The sequence below is a fragment of the Oryctolagus cuniculus genome, chromosome 6, assembly GCF_051225735.1.
Source record: "Oryctolagus cuniculus isolate XC-2025 breed Fujian yellow rabbit chromosome 6, ASM5122573v1, whole genome shotgun sequence".
NCBI lineage: Eukaryota > Metazoa > Chordata > Mammalia > Lagomorpha > Leporidae > Oryctolagus > Oryctolagus cuniculus.
In genome coordinates, this window is record NC_142872.1 from 49,669,367 (window position 1) to 49,689,728 (window position 20,362).

At 39.5% G+C, this 20,362-nt stretch overlaps 1 protein-coding gene across 4 annotated transcripts in view; it reads right to left on the bottom strand.

Moving 5' to 3' along the window:
• The window catches only part of GABRB2 (gamma-aminobutyric acid type A receptor subunit beta2), a 304,599-nt gene that overhangs the window by 144,438 nt on the left and 139,799 nt on the right, over positions 1-20,362 (bottom strand). The window lies entirely within an intron of this gene.

Sequence of the window (20,362 nt, forward strand, 5' to 3'; positions counted from 1 at the left end):
TTTAAAAATATATATCTACCAAAGAAATCTAAGAGTATAAATTACTAATTTTGAATTTGACAAATTTAGGTGTCCTCCACTGTGAGAGGTACTCTCTGTGCTGGAAACAGAGGAAAAAAGGTGATTCTAGTTGGGAGATATAGCCCACAGTTAGAGAGGCGCTCTGGCAGTAATTTAAGGGAACAGAGTCTACAGAATTACTGAGTTAGGTTTGAGAGTTTCAATTCGCTGTTGTATGGTGGAAGCATATAATTAACACAAGCAGTTCTTGCCTCTTTCATTTGACTTCTACTTTGAGTTTCTGAAGTTCATTTGTTTATCTGAAAGGCAGAATGTGTGTGTGTATGTGTGTGTGTGTGCATGAAAGAGAGAGATGGAGAGAGATCTCCCATTTGCAGGCTCACTCTCCGAACACCCACAGCAGCTGGGGCTAGGCTAGCCTGAAGTCAGGAGCCAGGAACTCCTCCCAGATCTCATACAGGAGTGATAGAGACCCAAGTATTGGAGCCAACACCTTGTGCCTCATTTATTACGTTCTATGCTATGTTAATTTTCTTTTTTTTTTTTACACTGTGTGGGTATCCTGGAGCTGATGTACACCCTATTCCTTTCTTTCTTTAATAAGTCCTTTTTGGCTCGTCTACCTCATTGCATTTCCATTCCTACCACTTCCCTCTGAATCTATGTCTCCATTGCGTCACATCCGAGTCACTGCGTATCTTGATCTCCCTACTAACTATTATCCTCACAAAATCACAAAGTAGATTGTATCACCTCTCTGCTTAAATTTTTTAGGTGGCTTCTCCATTAAAATCCAAAGTTCAAGCTGTGACCTGCTCTGCCTTGAAGATCCTGTGCCTTTCTTCCTTCCCAGTGCCAAATCCCTGGTGTGGCTGTCCCATCTCTTCCACTCCTTACATTTGTTTCTCTGCCTAGATGGTAGTTCATCTTGGTCTTCACAGAACCATCCCTTTGGCCCTGCAGTTCTAATGTCACCTCCTCCAAGAAGACCTTCCCCAGCAGTCCATGCAGAGTGGCTACCTAGACCAATGCTCCAACTTACCTTTTTATTTATTTCCTACAAGCAGTTATCACAATATGAAATTATCTTATTTATATTTTAAGGAAATGTCCATTACTTCCAATGAAGATTGTTTAATAGTGCATTATTGGTTCTATTTATTGTTAAGACAATAAATTTCTGTTGAATGGATAAAAGCACAGATTTGTAAAGAGGTAAGCAGTTGATGTTCCTCATTATACTATAAGCTTTTTTAATTTACAGAATTAGTTTGCTCCATTATTTCTCTTTAAATTTAAAATCACACTGTGTTTAAGAATTAAATATTCATTTATATTTTAATATTACATAAATATTAACAGATATATTGATGTTTGAATGGAATTTACTAAATTCATGTAATATATAATTTCTATTAAAATCAACACATTCTTTATTCAGGCTTTAAAAAATAAAATTCATATTGGCTACGTGACATATAGTTGTATTTCTCACTGGTCTACTGATTTTTTTTATTAAACTTTTATTTGCTTATTTGAGGGAGAGAGGGAGAGAAAGTAAAAAGAAGAAGAGAGACAGAATTCCCATCCATTTATTCACCCCACACAGCCAGAGATAGGCCAGGTCAAAGCTAGATCTGGGAACTCAATCCAGGTCTTCCATGCTGGTGGCATGTGTTTAACTACTTGAGTCATCATTTTTTACTTCCTGGAGAGTGCATTAACAGGAAATTGGAATTGGGTACGGAGCAGGAACTCAAACCCAAGCACTCTGATGTGGAATGTGGACTTCCCAAGCAATGACTTAACAGCTGGGTCAAATACCCAACATACTGATGTATTTTGTTTGTTTGTTACTTTGACATATAGATGTAATCTGAATTCTCACATCCCAAAACCTGTATTGAATAGAACAGAAATTTTCAAAGCAAATAAAATTAAGTGCATGATGGGCATACAAAACAGAAATAGAGAAAAGTAACATCATCTGATAGAATGACTATAAAAGACATGCAAGTTACTAGAACACACATGAAAAAGGAGAGATTTAAGCACAGAAGGTCTGGCTGTGTAAATTAAGTGAAGTTTGAATTGCTATTAAAGGTTGCAGTTCACTTTCTGCTGGTACATATTCAAGCCAGCTAATATCTGTGAAATAGTGCTGTGAACACCAAGAAAATAAATCGACTAATGTGATCACAGGAACAATGAGTTTTACTTGTTTAAAAAATAAAGTAGAAGAAACTGTTTTTCTCACAACATTCATATTCATGCCAGTATTTTAGTGTTTTTAATGGTATGTTACATTTCATAAAGCTAAAAAGCATTGTAAGTATTTTCTAGTAAGTGTTTACAAAATCTTTGCAGGTGACTTTTGATGAATTAGGTGGAAACTCTAGAGATAATACCATCCATTTGAGTCCTGATGAATGCACAAGGATGAATCACCTTAGACAAGTCACCTGTAATCTCTGACACCTGGTTTTCCTGCAAATAAAACTTTGTCATCCTGCTTTGTTGTGAGATGACAAAAATGGGAAGATATTCATAAATCATAAGATGTTCTGCATTTTTCTAAAATTATTACTAGCTACTGATGTGTACAGACAGTAAACACTCATTTTACAAGAGGATACTTGGTAGTATATGTTTGCATACAAAAGAAACATAGAACAACCATCATATTTATAAGCAAAGCAGATATATAAACATGGAGGTAAATGGTTTCTCAGTGAATAAATACGCTAAGCAATTGCCTCAGATGTGACTATGCACCTGGAGCACAATGTGCAAGAGAACCACATCTCCTCCAAGCCCTGTGAGGTGAGGAGCCTCATCTATTTTTGTCTGATTTACCTATCCAGCACTTTGCTCGCTTCCTGGCGACGTCACTAACTCAAGATAATAATAACAAAAATATTGACAAGCAAAGAAAAGAGAACTACATTCATCAACATTCTCAAACTAAAGATATTGAAAGAATACTCTACATTATCTTACATAAAAAAACTCAAATTAATTTGAAAGTCAAAATCATTTTTACAGAGTGACCCTGGAGTGAATCTTATTATGAAAAGCCCAGCGATTAAGTATTTAAGCCTGTTCTTTGGGCTGGATTTCTACAAGAATGTCAATACAATAAACATATTTAACGAGCTTTTCATGAACATGCCTGTCCGAATTCTGAGAAATATCCTTAGTGGGTTTTAAATAACTCAACACGATTACTACAGTTTTTAGAATGGAGATAATAACCCCTTATGCAACATTCTTGAGTAAGTTTTAGGACCATGGTGAAATGAATGGAGACAGCTGTGTCTTCAATCAAAAGAAACACTCAATAATGTCTACCGAATGCACCCTATTTACCTTAGGCAAATCCTCAACTTTTAAAAATGGATATATTTTTCAAAGGACTGAATTCTATTGTATGATGAAGGCCATCTTTGTGAAATGCCAATATTGTGACTGGGATAAGAGATCTTTCAAACAAACTTCGTATTGCTTAGTCATTGGGCACTGATATCCAAAAATGACTTGTGTCATAAAATACTAACATAAAATAAGAAAAATAAACATATAACACAGTCTAAATATTTATTTATTTTTTTGGCCAGGCAGAGTTAGACAGTGAGAGAGAGAAACAGAGAGACAGTGAGAGAGACAGAAAGGTCTTCTTTCCATTGGTTCACTCCCCTAATGGCCGCTACAGCTGGCGCTGCGCCGATCCGAAGCCAGGAGCCAGGTGCTTCCTCCTGGTCTCCCAGGCGGGTGAGGGCCCAAGCACTTGGGCCATCCTCCACTGCCCTCCCAGGCCACAACAGAGAGCTGGACTGGAAGAGGAGCAACCAGGACAGAATCCAGCACCCCAACCAGGACTAGAACCCGGGGTTACGGTGCTGCAGGCAGAGGATTAGCCAAGTGAGCCATGGCGCCAGCTGAGTCTAAACAGTTATTAAATGCATCTATAATACCATGAAATGTAATAACTAAGCCAGTATTTTGTAATAATGCTCTAATAGATGTTTTATGGTTTCATTACCTGAGATTAGATTTGATAATGCTGTCATAGCACTTCAAGTTTTGATATAACCAAAGTGGTTATTAAATACTGGATACATTCACCCCTCAGCCAATATGAAAAAATTTCATAATCATAATCAAAGTGACACACTTAAAAGCTTTCAGCAGACACTTTAAATGGCACTTCAGGAGCTAGAATTGGGTCAAATATATGCTTAAACACATGATAACTTTGTAAGAATTTCAGCCAGAGGTCACAAGAAAGTGACTTTTAAATATTTTTTCCTAAAAAATGTGTATTTATTGGGGTGGGCATTTGGTGTTGTGGTTACTACGAAGCGTATCAGAATGCCTAGGTCTGAGTGCCAATTGTGCTTCCTGCTAATGCGCAACCTGGGAACCAGCAGGTGATGGCTCAAGTACTGGGGTTCTTACCACCCATATCTGAGACTCAGACTGAGTCATGAGCTCCTGCCTTGGTCTCACACAGCTTGAGCTGTGGACATTTGAGGAGTGAATCAGGGATAGATGATCTCTCTGTGCCTCTCTATGCCTTTCAAATAAATAAAAATATATAAAAGTTTAGAAAAATGTGTTTGAGAGAGAAGGAGAGAGCACCAGAGGGCCAGAAAAGTAATTTCATCCACTGGGTCACTCCCTAGATTCCTGCAACAGCCAAGACTGAGCCAGGTTGAAGCCAGGCGCTGGGAATTCCATCCTGGTCCCCCTTTGAGTTGCAGAGACCCAAAGACTTGAACTATCACCCGGTGCCTCCCTGGGAGTGCATTAGCAGAAAGCTAGGATCAGAAATTTAACCCAGGCAATTTGATATGGAATGTGAGTGTCGTAACTGATAACTTAACCACCAGGCTGCTTATCTGTCCCTAGAATGTGACTGTTAATTTCTACTTTGTTTGAGTCCTTTATCTAGGTAATCATTCAAATTATTCCACAAGAAAAATTTGTTTTGCAACATCTTTTCATGTTAAAAATAAGATGCCTTATCCTCAACTATATTCAAAACATATTTTTGTAATCCACAGCACACTTTCATTTTACTCAAAATGTTCATTTACTTAAAAGCACAACTTAGAGAAGTTGAAAGAATCTTCTCACATTATTTAGCATCACCTTAGACAAAGATTAATTTGTTAAGGTCAATTACCAAAGAAAATTTATTTTTGTAGGTTATAATACAAAGTTAACATTTTTAGCTAGGGGTGGGAGTAAGTTCCAAATATTGCATTTAAGCATGAAAGTATGAACTCAAATTTTTAAAAATCCTAAAGGGCTTATCTGAGTCTCTTCCCCTAAAGATCCTTAAAAAAAATTTTGCTTCCATATTCTCCAAGAAGTTCTGATGTTTTTCTGTCTCATGACCATGTGGGTTGGGAAACGAATCTGTCACATATCCCTCTCCTGTAATATGCTCTTATGGTAGAGAAGGTAGAATGTTGCTGTAGGAATTGAGTGACTCTGCTTCAACACTCTCACTAGCCACAAACAAACCTAATATTAGGGGCTAGTGCTGTGGCGCAGCGGGTTAAAGCCCTGGCCTGAAGCGCCGGCATCCCATATGGGTGCCAGTTCTAGTCCTGGCTGCTCCTCTTCCGATACAGCTCTCTGCTATGGCCTGGGAAAGCAGTAGAGGATGGCCCAAGTGCCTGGGCCCCTACACCCACGTGGAAAACCCGAAAGAAACTCCTGGCTCCTGGCTCCTGGCTTCGGATCGGCACAGCTCTGGCCGTTGCAGCCATCTGGGGAGTGAACAGCAGATGGAAGACCTCTCTCTGTAACTCTGTCTTTCAAATAAATAAAATAAATCTTAAAAAAAAAAAAAACCTAAAATTAACCCATCTCTAACAAAGTTTTAGATATCATCAGGTGTTACCAAAATACAACGGACTTCATTTGAGGTAAGTCCTGGTATTATTTCTATTTTATAGATAATGAATTTGAGGCACAGCAAAGAAGAGTGATTTTCCCATAAAGTCATACAGGTCATAGAAGAGAGGGGATTTGAACCTAGGATGGTTAATCTAAAATCCACCTCCTTAACAGCTGTAAGAAATCTATCTAGCTGGTTGACCTTGACAGAGTCATGTTGCTCCTCTGAAGGACGGGACAATTCCTTATATCTCAAGCATAGAAATTCTATAATCCCATGAAAACACATTACACGTCTACGACCTTGTATATTTGTAATTTTGTTTTACCCACACATTCAAATGCTGTATTTCACAGCTGCTTATTCTGTTTTAGTCAATTATGTAGATTAGCCCACCCCAGACAAGCAAATACAGGCCTCTCCCCGAGGAGTCCCACTTAATATTCTCCCCTGATTGAAGGTCTCCCTCGGTATTTTCACCATTCTATCCTCTTGATTTACCTCCACAGAGGACTTCTGCTTAAATTAAAATCTCCAAGACTCATGCATAATTGTTTTTAAAAGCTCTTTAAAAGTCCTTACATAGAGTCACATGCACCACTATACTCAACTTTGTAATCACCCAAAAAAAGTAAGATTGCTAGCAATCATGTTCCCATTTGATAAATCATGCATTTCAGATTAGAGCTATTTGTACTCTGCCGCAGCTGTTTGGCCTTCTGTGACTCTGATTTGCTGGAATCTTATCCTCAGCAAAGATACTGTGACCATTAAAGGGCTACCCAGGTTTCTGCTACCAACGGGGGCACTCTTAAGAAAGACATTTTCTTAAATAGCACACCTATGGACTCCAACGGCACTGTCTAACTAAAACTTACTTTGTGATCATGTAAATCCTACTCAATCAAAAACATTGATAGATAGACATATTAGCCAAAGCCTTTGTTACTCTTGTTGTCAGTCTCTACCACACTTCCCCATATTACATTCTTAATATTCTCATCTTAAAATCCTATGCTCATCTCAGGAGAAATATCCTCTTTTCTAAATTATGCCTTCAAAAAGTAAGTCTGAGTCTCTGAGGAAAAAGTGATTGTTTTAAATTGTGATTATTACCTTATGACTTCAATCTGACGTTAGATCATAAGAAGAGATTTAACTAAACCACAGCCTCTTACAGACTAGAATGACATATATATTAAGATTGTCTTATTTTGTAAAAAAGTGATTAGAATTATTTTTTCATAATTAAAACATTATTTCAACATTCTGGATAGTTTTTCATTGCATTTATTAAAGCACACAATGTAGGGGCAGGCGCTGTGGCTTAGTACACTGAGCATCTGCCTGTAGCGCTGGCATCCCCTATGGACACAATTTCGATTCCCAGCTGCTCTACTTTTTTTTTTTTTTTTTTTTTTTTGACAGGCAGAGTGGACAGTGAGAGAGAGAGACAGAGAGAAAGGTCTTCCTTTGCCATTGGTTCACCCTCTAATGGCCGCTGCGGCCTGTGCGCTGCGGCTGGCGCACCGCGCTGATCCAAAGGCAGGAGCCAGATACTTATCTTGGTCTTCCATGGGGTGCAGGGCCCAAGCACTTGGGCCATCCTCCACTGCACTCCCGGGCCACAGCAGAGAGCTGGCCTGGAAGAGGGGCAACCGGGACAGAATCCGGCGCCCCAACTGGGACTAGAACCCGGTGTGCTGGCGCCGCAAGGTGGAGGATTAGCCTATTGAGCCGAGGCACCGGCCTTTATTTATTTATTTTTATTTTTATTTTTATTTTGACAGGCAGAGTGGACAGTGAGAGAGAGAGATAGAGAGAGAAAAGCTGCTCTACTTCTGATCCAACTCTCTGCTAATGGCCTAGAAAAGCAGTGGAGGATGAGCCAAGTGCTTGGGTCCCTGCACCTGTGTGGGATACACGGAGGAAGCTCATAGATCCTGGCTTCAGATCAACCCAGCTCTAGTCATTTCAGCCATTCAGGGAAAGAACCAGCGGATTGAAGACCTCTGTCTCTGTCTCTTCCTCTGTCTCTCTGTGACTCTGCCTCGCAAGTAAATAAATAAATCATAAACAAACCAAAAAAAAACCCCACATACAATGTAGTCATGACATTTCAGGATACATTCACCAGTTTTAACTTGGTCTTGTAATTGTTTAAACAAATATTTTCTTTCTTTTTTTTTTTTTTTAAAGATTTTTTTTTTTTTTTTTTTTTTTTTTTGACAGGCAGAGTGGACAGTGAGAGAGAGAGACAGAGAGAGAAAGGTCTTCCTTTTGCCGTTGGTTCACCCTCCAATGGCCGCCGCTGCAGCCGGCGCACCGCGCTGATCCGATGGCAGGAGCCAGGATCCAGGTGCTTTTCCTGGTCTCCCATGGGGTGCAGGGCCCAAGCACCTGGGCCATCCTCCACTGCACTCCCTGGCCATAGCAGAGAGCTGGCCTGGAAGAGGGGCAACCGGGACAGAATCCGGCGCCCCGACCGGGACTAGAACCCGGTGTGCCGGTGCCGCAAGGTGGAGGATTAGCCTATTGAGCCACGGCGCCGGCCTAAACAAATATTTTCAAAAGCAGCTCACAGAGGTTGATTCACAGTAGCCAGGAATCAATTGACAATTTCTACTGAATTCTTTTTGCTTCTTCCAAATTTAAAATATAAACTACACAAGCTGGATACCTTCCTTTACTCCAGTTCTTTTTTTTTAACTTTTATTTAGTAAATATAATTTTCCAAAGTACAGTTTATGGATTACAATGGCTTCCCCCCCCCATAACTTCCCTCCCATCCACATCCCTCCCATCTCCCACTCCCTCTCCTATTCCATTCACATCAAGATTCATTTTCAATTATCTTTATATACAGAAGATCAGTTTAGTATATATTAAGTAAAGATTTCATCAGTTTGCACCCACACAGAACATAAAGTGTAAAATACTATTTGAGTACTTGTTATAGCATTAATTCACATTGGGCAACACATTAAGGACAGAGATCCCACATGAGGAGTAAGTACACAGTGACTCCTGTTGTTGACTTAACAATTTGACACTCTTCTTTATGGCGTCAGAAATCTCTCTAGGCTCTAGTCATGAGTTTCCAAGGCTATGGAAGCCTCTTGAGTTCGCTGACTTCGATCTTATTTAGACAAGGACATAATCAAAGTGTAAGTTCTCTCCTCCCTTCAGAGAAAGGTACCTCCTTCTTTGATGGCCCCGTTCTTTCCACTGGGATCTTCTCTCTTGCAGAGATCTTTCATTTAGGTGTTTTTTTTTTTTTTTTTTTTTTTTTTTTCCCCAGAGTGTCTTGGCTTTCCATGCCTGAAATACTCTCATGGGCTCTTCAGCCAGATCCAAGTGCCTTAAGGGCTGATTCTGAGACCAGAGTGCTGTTTAGGACATCTGCCATTCTAAGAGTCTGCTGTGTATCCCACTTCCCATGTTGGATTGTTCTCTCCCTTTTTTATTCTACCAGTTAGTATTCACAGACACTAGTCTTGTTTGTGTGATCCCTTTGACTCTTAGACCTACTCCAGTTCTGCCTACTACTTTTCACCACCAAGCTTTTTGTCTCTTAGGACTGGGCTATTTGACTTCCCAAGCTGGCTGCCTGAGTCCTTGGCATCTGGGTGAATTAGGCCGATGAGAGCACAGCAGGAGTCTGGGCAGGTAGGGAGTGGCTGGGGGCAGTGGGAGAAAATCAGATTGGGGATTGCTCCCCTGATTCCCTTCCTTGCAACCTCCATGTCCACAGTCCCCTGTACATTTCCTAGTCTCCCTTTCAAGACTGGAAAACCCAGGAACTGAGGGAATCCTGCTGATCTGCTTCAGGGAGGGAGAGGGTGTTGTTTCTCTCTTTGTCAAAAAGCCCTTTTACTGTACTCTCCTCAAATTATCCCATTTGCAGTGTGCCATCTGTTTCCTGTCAGGTCTCTGGCTGATAGAGTGCATTATAGAAATGTATTTAAAACACGAGGTTCTCCCAGTTACATTGTACAAAAGAAACTGCATTCCTGGATCTTTTGACTTGGGGTATTGAGGGAAGAAGGAACAAAGGTTCTTAAATGAACTACATCCTCTTTATCATTCTGCTCTTGGCTCATGCTAGCCCACCTAAGAAGCCCTCCTACACAGCCCTCACAGCCCTAGCAATAGTAGTCCTTCCACCCGTAACACTGGGCACAGCCTCTCCAATTTTATTTTCTTCATATTTGTCACTACATGAAATTATCCTGTGTATATATTTGCTTAATAGTTATTTTCTGTCTGCCCCAGCAGACTCAATATCTGTCTAAGTCTGAACTGTGCAGATGCAAACCCTGTTTATTGCAAAAGCTGTTTATTAAGAATCATCAGCTGTGAGAGGAAGGGAGCGAAGGGACTGGATGAAGAAAGATGCTGAACTGTGATGCAAGATGTAAAATCAGTGGGGCCTCAGCCACATTAATACGGGAGCTCTGGCAGGACTGCTGTCATTAGAGAGACCCACAAGGGACCAATATGGCCTTTAAACCACCTCCCATCTCCACCACCACATACCCACAAGCCTTCTCAGAGAAGGCAGCACCATAGGACTGAAAGAAAAATATATCTCATTTCTTTATTCTTGCTCTCTCTCGCCGCAGAACACTTGAGGAATTCAGTGGACAACATACTTTGTGATTGATCAGCCTCTAACATAAAATCACACATATTTTCCCTGTAGCACACATGGCTGCAACTGTGATAACCTTAACCACGAACGTGAAATAAATTTACTTCTGCTGTTACTGCTGCTGTTATTCCAAAAAATAAAAATTACTCAAAGCTGCCTCTCATCACACACTGGAAACAGAATGCTTTTCTGACACCAACACAATCCACAAAGGCCAAGTCTCAGGTCTTTCTACCACTTGGATCAATAAATGGCAACAGATTTCTATCTCCGTAATTATTTTTTCTACATAAGCATTAAGCTTCTTGCAAACGATTGGCAGTAAATATGTAGGAAAATGTGTTACACTCTCAGAAACCCCAAATTTGCATCAGAGGTGCAAATTAAATTATGTCAGTTACTGCCTATGTAATCAGTAAGAAAATGAAGAAATTCTGGTATCTAATGCACCAGATTCTGCAGGACAACAGGTCCTGCTGCACACCCTGTAGGGAAATCAGTACAGACTTTCTGGAAGGCAATCTGATGGCATTAATCAAGACTCACTAAATATGCAAAACTGGCTCCTGAAATTCCACTTTAAAAAATTAATTACAAAACAAGATATTACAAAACCACAGCACAAGGGTGATAAGCACAACTTTATTTATAATTGAGTAAAAATGAAAACATTCTATATACCATAAACCCAACAGTATTTAATGGAAGTGTTTTATACATCTAATGAAAGGGAAATTTAAAAGTTTCATGGAAATAAAATTCAAAGATACTTATTTAGATACAAAAATTCTGAAATCCACACAGGAAGGTTTTTCAAGAGTTAATGGAAAACGGGTGTTATAAAAAATGCATGAATTTCAAAATCTTTTTGCAATAAAATAAATGTGCATTAATTCAATTTTCCATGAACTTTTTGAAGCCTCTTTTATATCCGGCAATGTTTAAGTAAACTGTGATCTAGTCACATAAGATAATACAAATACTTTGAAAAGGGCCAGTGTAGTGTTATACCAGGTTAAGCCACTGTCTGTGATGCCAACAGCGTACAGAATCGCCCATTGGAGTTCTAACTGCTATCAATCCAGTTCCCTGCTAATGCATCTGGGAAAGGAGGAAGGCCCAAGTCCTTGGGCCCCTGACACCCACATGGGATACCTGGATGGAGTTCTTGGCTCCTGCCTTCCTCTTGGCCCGGCTCTGGCCATTGCAGTCATTTGGGGAGTGAATAAGTAGATGGAAGATGCCTTTCTCTTTCTCTTCCACTCTCTGTAATGCTGCCTTTAAATAAATAAATAAATCTTTAAAAATATGTATTTTGAATAGAAAGCTTGAGACCATGAGAAAGTTTTCTTGATGAGAAATAAATAAATAAATATATATATATATTTATGTTGGCAATTTGTGAAGTATGATCAGATTTACTTAAAATATATATTGTGTAAATATTTTCACATAATTGTAAGTATACTTGAATATGCTATAAAAATAATTATTTTATTTTTTAATATTTTCCATACTGTCACTTTTTTAAGCTTTATTTATTTATTTGAAAGGTAGCGTTACAGAGAGAAAGAGAGAGAGAGGAAGAGAGAGATCTTTCATCTGCTGGTTCACTCCTCAAATGGCCACAACAGCCAGGCCTGGGCCAGGCCAAAGCCAGGAGCAAGGAGCTTCATCCAGGTCTCCCACATGGGTGCAAGGGTCCAAGCACTTGGGCCGCCTTCTGCTGCTTTCCCATGAACATTAGCAGGAAGGCAGATCAGAACAGGAGCAGCTGGGACTCAAACTGGTGCCCATAAGGGATGCAGCTGGCACTGCAGGCAGTGGCTAAACCCATTACACCTCAGCACCAATCCCATGTACTTTCACTTTTTCAGTGATGAATGTGTATTACTTTCGTTTTGAAAAACGTTGTTAAGACAGTTTGCCCTGTTTGCACGTTTCCATCAGTTTTGCTCTATGACAACATCTGATAAAGAAATGGGACATTAACATTGCATAAATTGGAACTGTTGGTTAGTAGAACTGTCAAATGTAAGCATGTCAAAGGAACTCCATATGCCAATTAAGTGTTGGCGGAAATATCACCATTCTAGTATGCATTCTCAGAGTAGAAAGGTAATTACATGATATCTATCAGATATCTTTTTTTTTTTTTTTTTTTGACAGGCAGAGTGGACAGTGAGAGAGAGAGACAGAGAGAAAGGTCTTCCTGTGTCGTTGGTTCACCCTCCAATGGCTGCCGTGGCCGGCGCATCACGCTGATCCGAAGGCAGGAGCCAGGTGCTTCTCCTGGTCTCCCATGGGGTACAGGGCCCAAGTGCACTCCCGGGCCACAGCAGAGAGTTGGCCTGGAAGAGGGGCAACCGGGAAAGAATCTGGCGCCCCAACCGGGACTAGAACCCAGTGTGCCGGTGCCGCAAGGCAGAGGATTAGCCTAGTGAGCCGCGGCGCTGGCCTCAGATATCTTTCTGGTGACTGAATTCCTTCTGCAAGATCTCTATAATTATTATTCTAACGAATCTTTCCAGTGATTTGGAATTCATTCATTTTGGAAGAAAACTGTTCCATCTTTGCAAAGCTATGATTATCAGACATTTTTTCCTATATTTAACAGTACTTTGAATGTCTTTAATTGTAAATTATTTATTCATGTTCCTTGCAGTTTTTGTCTGAGGAGTATTTTTTTTCTTAGTGATTCATTAGAGGTTTTCATATTTTGTTATAATCAAAATGATATATTTTTGTTAAATTGTCTTTACATGTGGAAATAATTCTCACTGGGATTTGATAAATATTTCACTATTTTGTGGTTTCAAATTTTATTTAATAATTTTTAAATACATCAGTAACTGATATTGACATATTGCGTACACTGAGACAATAGCCTACATTTTCCATGGGAACAATGTGATATTATCATCTTCTGATTTCCAAACTGTTAATACTTTTCCAAATGTAATAAACGATGAAGATACAGATAAACAGGGAATCTCATAATTGCTGGCAAGAAAAGGCCTAACCTTTAGAAGGGGTTTTGGGATTATCAAGAGCATTTCCCACGTTGATCCAGTAATTTTAGTAATTTATTCATGGAAGGCAATCAGGAAAAAAAAAGACCAAAAAGTATGACATGAATTTTCATCACTACAAGACTTGTAATAGCAAGAAAAGGGAGATAAGTTAATGTTTGGTAAACTACCCTCACACACTGACACACACACACACACACACACACGAATGCAGAAAGGTCACCAGCAGCAGACATGAGAATGAGAGTACCAGACTCAGCTCCGATTTTGCTTTTTCCTATATCACTTAGGCCGACTTTGAAAGAGGAGCTGCCATTTTGCAAAAGATCCTTCTGAACTTCGGATAATGATTTAATCACAATTCTATTGGCATGTGACCCTGAGAACTTCACCCCAACGCTGTAACTGTAACTGTCTTCTAATTTCTGGAAATCATTTCATTTCTTGAGAAGCTTTTCTTTCCTTACCATAGGATGGAGTTTTGAAGTAGGTCGTGAGGAGTGCATGCAGGTCACGGCAATTAAAAATGGAAATTGACAGAGCCCCTTGCAACTAAAGACTGATTAAAACAAAACAGAAATTTAGAGGTCAGAAAAAATGTTTCATTTAAAAGTTCTTTTAAAAATTCATCTGTAACATGGGGTTATTTAAAAACACAAGAGTGGGGGAGAGTGTTTGGTGGGGACACCTGTACCTCATATTTGAGCGCCAGTGTTTGAGTCCTTGCTCTGTGCTCCATTCAATCTTCCTGCTAAAGCACATCCTGGGAGGCAGCAGGTGACGGCTAAGATACTTGGGTCCCTGCCACCCACACGGGAGTCTCAGATGAGTTCCTGGCTCCTGACCCCTGGCTATTTGTCTGTTGAGGGTACTTGCAGAGTGAACAAACAAATGAGTTTTCTGTTTCTCTCTCTCTTTGCCTCTCTATGTAACACTGCCTTTCAATAAATAAATCTTTAAAAAATAAAGAAGGATTTCAAAGAAATAGAAAAGGCTCAACAAAAAATAGTGAATACTTATGTTGAAAATGATACATGACGCAGAATAATCACTAAAATTTTATGCACATCAGTGAAAAGGCACATGGGATTAAAAATGAAAACTGATCATAGCATATATCAGAAGATAAAAGGCATGAGACACTGGTTCCATATGGATTATTTCATTTGATTCAGAGGAATGGGAATAGCATTGAAAGAATTAAAGGATGGGCAACCAAGTTAAAAAGTAGCTGCGGTATGAATATTTTCCTAAATCCCCTATTCTGCTCTCTGTATTTTTATTTTTTTTCGTTATCTCTGTGAGTCTGTTTCTCTTTTTCTGAAATGAAAAAAATCATAATGGCTTCATAATTCAGTAAAAAATTAATGGATATTAAAATCTGTCAATTATTGCTTAACCAATGGCTGGAAGAGCTCTGTTGTTGGAAGTGGAGAAGGAGGAGAAGAGTGAGAGGTGTAATAACAGCCTCCATCTATACGGAGAGCTCCAGAGATTGACAATATTCACATTTTCTGCTGCGGACCAAACAGAAAACGTTGGTTATAAATCCTAGCCTGAAGGACATGGAGGGTTTAGGTTAAACAGAAAGATGACTGGGCTGATTGTGAAGGCTGTAAAATAAAGAAATGGCTCTCCAGGGTAGATGGTACATTTCCCTTTCTGGAGATGATGTGTAAAGAATAGCTCATCTATTCTTGAAGTGGGTGGGGGGAGGCTATTCACAGTGCAAGGATGGTCTCAGTGACAGTCTGTACTTTCTGGTTCACTAAAGCAGCTTCTATCTTTCATTTCCAGCAGCTGAAGCAAATGCCTAAATCGTTTGCAGTCTCAGCACACCTCTGCTAATTTGGCTTGTAATGGATTTTAGCTTAATAAAACAGACACTAACTTTAGAGGTTGCTAAATGTAATTACATATCTAAAAGGTTCTAATATAGCCTATAAACATTAAAGTATTTCAACACATGCTTAATGACAACAAGAGCTAGTTATGGATAGCGTTCTGTCAGGTAATTATTAACAAGATGGTTTAGGAGCATCTTCAGAGCGCTGGGTGCAGCATGCCGTAGTGGTTATAATTTTCATGCTCTGTTCACATTAGTTGAGGCATTCATGGTGGTGAAACACGACAATGCTGCTAATGAGTCACTCTTTCCGAGGCAATTATTTTTAAGTGATTAAGATCCATTGCCCCACTGCGACACAACTGATTTCCCATTGCCTTTCCAACAGCATCCCTGATTTTCTGCAACCCTCCCATCCCACCTCAAAATACATCAGACTCTGTCTACCTACCTCAGAGGGAAAAAAAGACGGACTCATAATTACCAAATGTATGCCCTTCCTGAGAGAAGCACAACAGACACATGCTAATAGCTTCCAGTTTAAAAAAAAAAAAAAAAACATGTTATTGTGTGGATTTGAGGATTACAAAATTATATGAGATACAGACAGCAAAATGGTGACTGTAGTTAAATTAACATCATCTTACATAGCTACTTTTGGATGTGTGTGACAAGAACAGCTAAATCCTACTGACTTACCAAAAATCCCTAATGAAATACAGTGTTATTAAATAGACCTCACCTTGTACCCTAGATCTCCAGGCTTGCTCATCCTATTCATCTGTTACTTTGTATATGCTCTCTCTGCATTTCCTCTGCTATAATAATCCCTGGTAACCAGTTTTACTCTCTACCAATTAAAAAGTTAAAGTGAGTATTAAATATTGAATTTGATCAGATATACATTTATTTAAAGTATTTTAAAATTTCATTTTTCTGAAAGAGTGAGAGACAGAGAGAGAGAGAGAGAGGGAGAGAGGGAGAGAGGGAGAGAGGGAGAGAGGGAGAGAGAGAGAGAGAGAGAGTTTCTATTTGCTTGTTCATTCCCCAAATGCCCGCACTGCCCAGGACTGAGCCAGGCTGAAACTCAGAGTTCAGTCAAGATCTCCCACATATGTCACAGGAACCGAATTGCTGAATCATCAAAGCTGACTTCCAAGGTCTTAATTAGCAGAGATCTGGAGTCATGGTCCAGAAGCAGACACTGAATTTAGGGACTTGATATGGTATGTAGGCATCTTAACTTATGTCTTAACTACTAGGCCAAATTTAAAACCTTAAAACCTAAAGTGTGGTAAAATAACAATAAATGAGTTTATCAAAATGGATTATTCATAGAGAGCCTTCATTCCATATGGTGCTTAATAATTATGGTCTTTAACCTTAAGAAACTGACCTAGGATGACGTTGGCTTTGTAATAGCAGATACATTATATGATTTCTTTGAGCCTCAGTTTTAATAATAAGACCACCACAACAACATCTGCTACTGAATATGGATGTAAGAAATAAAACAATGCCTAGAAATAGTTTCGCACAGAATAAGCATGCCTACATATTTTAGCTGTACATATAAAATAATATATTTTAATTTATATTTGTTATTATTAGGTATCATGTGTTAAGTACCAGTAGTGTGTGTTATAAGATCCCCAACATGGAATGTGATTGGAATCTGAAACAGTCACTGCCAAGAAAATGATCTATAAATGTGTAGCTGGAGAGTTTCCCAGTCACCATGGAGCAGTGTTGAGAATATGAGCCAGAAAATATTGATAAAATGAAGAGTGCAACCTGAGTGCAAGCAAATTAGCTGAGATGTGAGCCTGGCGAAAGGTGGAGGAAGACAGTCTATGACTGACCTTTAAAAGTTCTATGCTAGAGCCGGCGCCGTGGCTCAATAGGCTAATCCTCCACCTTGCGGCGCCGGCACACCGGGTTCTAGTCCCGGTTGGGGCGCCGGATTCTGTCCCGGTTGCCCCTCTTCCAGGCCAGCTCTCTGCTATGGCCAGGGAGTGCAGTGGAGGATGGCCCAGGTGCTTGGGCCCTGCACCCCATGGGAGACCAGGAAAAGCACCTGGCTCCTGGCTCCTGCCAGGATCAGCGCGGTGCGCCGGCTGCAGCGGCGGCCATTGGAGGGTGAACCAGCGGCAAAGGAAGACCTTTCTCTCTGTCTCTCTCTCTCACTGTCCACTCTGCCTGTCAAAAAAAAAAAAAAAAAAAAAAAAAAAAAAAAAAAAAAAGTTCTATGCTAACTAGTTATATTTCAACCTTCAAGAATTGCACACCATGATTATAATAAAATACATAACAGAGACCTAAAGTTGTAAGATACTTCAGTTCAATCAATGAGTCACAAACTCAGATGCCTCGATGTTCACAGTTATGGCCTCAGTAGTATGAGAAGAAGGTTCAACACAAGATAATAAGGAATAGTGTGGATTGTGGTGAAACGGAGAACACATACAATACCTACACAATGCATCAACTTAAAGCCTTAGCTTGTTGTTGCTTTGTAGGAAACAAGGCCCTGTGATTCTTCTGATCACTAAAATTTTTAAGAAAATAAAACTTTAAAATAAAATAGCATATTTTTAAAAAGATTTATTTATTTGAAAGTCTGAATTACAAAGAGAGAGACAGAGGCAGAGAGACAGAGAGAGAGGTCTTCATCCACTGGTTCACTCCCCAGATGGCTGCAACTGCTGGAGCTGCACCAATGCAAAGCCAGGAGCTTCCTGTGAGTCTCCCATGCAGGTGCAGGGGCCTAAGGACTTTGGCCATCTTGCACTGCTTTTCCAGGCCATGGCAGAGAGCTGGATTGGAAGTGGAACAGCCAGGAATTGAACCAGTGCCCATATGGGATGCCGGCTCTGCATGCAGCAGCTTTACCCAGTATGCCACTGTGGTGGAACGAGAAGGCCAAGCCAAGATGGCCACTGGCAAGCAAGCGTCAGTTACTCAGGAATGACTTTGAATCCCACCTGGCAACGGAGCTTGCCTGGCAACAGGCTGTGATTGGATGGCTTTGGAAACTGCCTGGCAACAGGCTGTGATTGGTTGGGGCATAGACTGCCCCTTGACCAGATTGGCTGGTCTTGGCTATATAAGCTGTTGTACTAACTGAAATAAATGAGTCTGCAGGCTGCTTGCCTCAAGCCTGCTTTCACCCAACTCCTGGGGTCTGTGTGGTGACTCTGTGCCTCTTGCCCCCACCAAGCTCCTCCTCTCAGCAAGGAATCCACTACAACATTGTTGAGAAATCAACTGCAACATGCCACAGTGCCAGCCCCAAAATAGCAATTTTTTTTAAAAGTGCTGTTCAAATAATATGCTTCCATGAGTTATATCTGGCTTAAGGGATGACATTAAGCCCTTGATACAACATGTAGTTTTATAAATGAGGGAAATAAGCCTCTGGGAAACTAAGTGATTCACCTTAGTGACACAGAAAGAGAGTTAGAGGCTACAAAGGTAACTACCCAAGCCCAAACCAGAGCTCCCTACGAGTTAGTGCTTTATTCCAGTCAGCACAGAACAATGAGAGCCCAGAGCCCACAGCCAGCACATCTGAGAAGTTTCAGTACCACCTTCATTTCATGAATATGCAGCTTCAAATTTTAATTACTTTATTTAATTTTCATTATTCTTTAAATGCAGCCTCAAAAGAAACAATATAGTAGTAAAAACAAACAATACATAACAACAAGTGTGACTGTTAAACCTCTTTTCCTGGTTCAGCAGGGGAGGAAAAGAACATGTCTTGGGGAATCATTCAGTCCTTCAGACTTGGGTACAAACACCAACATTCACTATTTTTCAGTCATGTAACAGAACAGGTGGTCAATCTGCCTTTAAATTGAAATGATGCTGAGCACACAGCTGCAGGGAGATAGCATGGAAAAGAACAGCTTGACGACATGCTATCACTACCATTTAAGTGACAAGGTCATGAAACATCATTTAAAATCATTGATTTAAGCAAGTCAGGAAAGGAAAAAAATGATTCAAGGATCAGAAAAGGATGCTTTTCATGACCATTTATGGTCAGGTTTCCTGGGACATGTAAACTAAAACCCAACCTTGATAAGAGCCAATTAAACTACTGATAAATTACTGTTCCACAAAATATAAGTAGGTGACAAATTCAGATCATGGCAAAGCAGAAATAAGAAATGATATACCACAAATGGTATTATTATTAAGATAAATTGCTTTTACAATGCATTATGGGAGAGTGGTGAATTGAAGTCAATTTTCATACTTAAAAATGAAATGAATTGATTTACTATAAATTTTCAAGACAATTGATGAGTTGGAAAAATGAGCAAGATTTGTAATTACAACAAGAGTTCTGCATTTACTATTCTACTTCCAAAACACACATAATTAGCATTTTATAAAAGAAGTGGAGTGGGAATTGGAACCCATCCTGCATTTAAATCTAAGCCTCTGTGACATTGGACATATTTCTAATTTATCTAGCTCTCAGTTTCCTTTTCTGTAAAATGTGGATAAAATATGTATTTTATATCAGTGGCAGTAAGAAATTTTATATCAGTGTCAGTGAGAAATCAAATAAGATGATGTCTGTGAAGCAGTGAGGACAAGCACTTAAAATTCCTGAGTGCTCAATATATTGTAACTACTCTCTTCATCATTGTTAAAGTCTATTTTAACACACTGAGTGAGGTCAAGGGGAAAATGGTAGAATATTTTTTAAGTAAAAAAAAAATGGAGCAATAAAAAATTCTATTGCAAAATGTGCTGTAAATAGTGCTTTCAGCACAAAAATGCATATATAATATGATAGCTTTTTATATTAAAAATATATGATTTATAACAGGTCTAGAATAGCAATCTCATATTTATGTCTTCAATCAATATTTAGCAGAAAT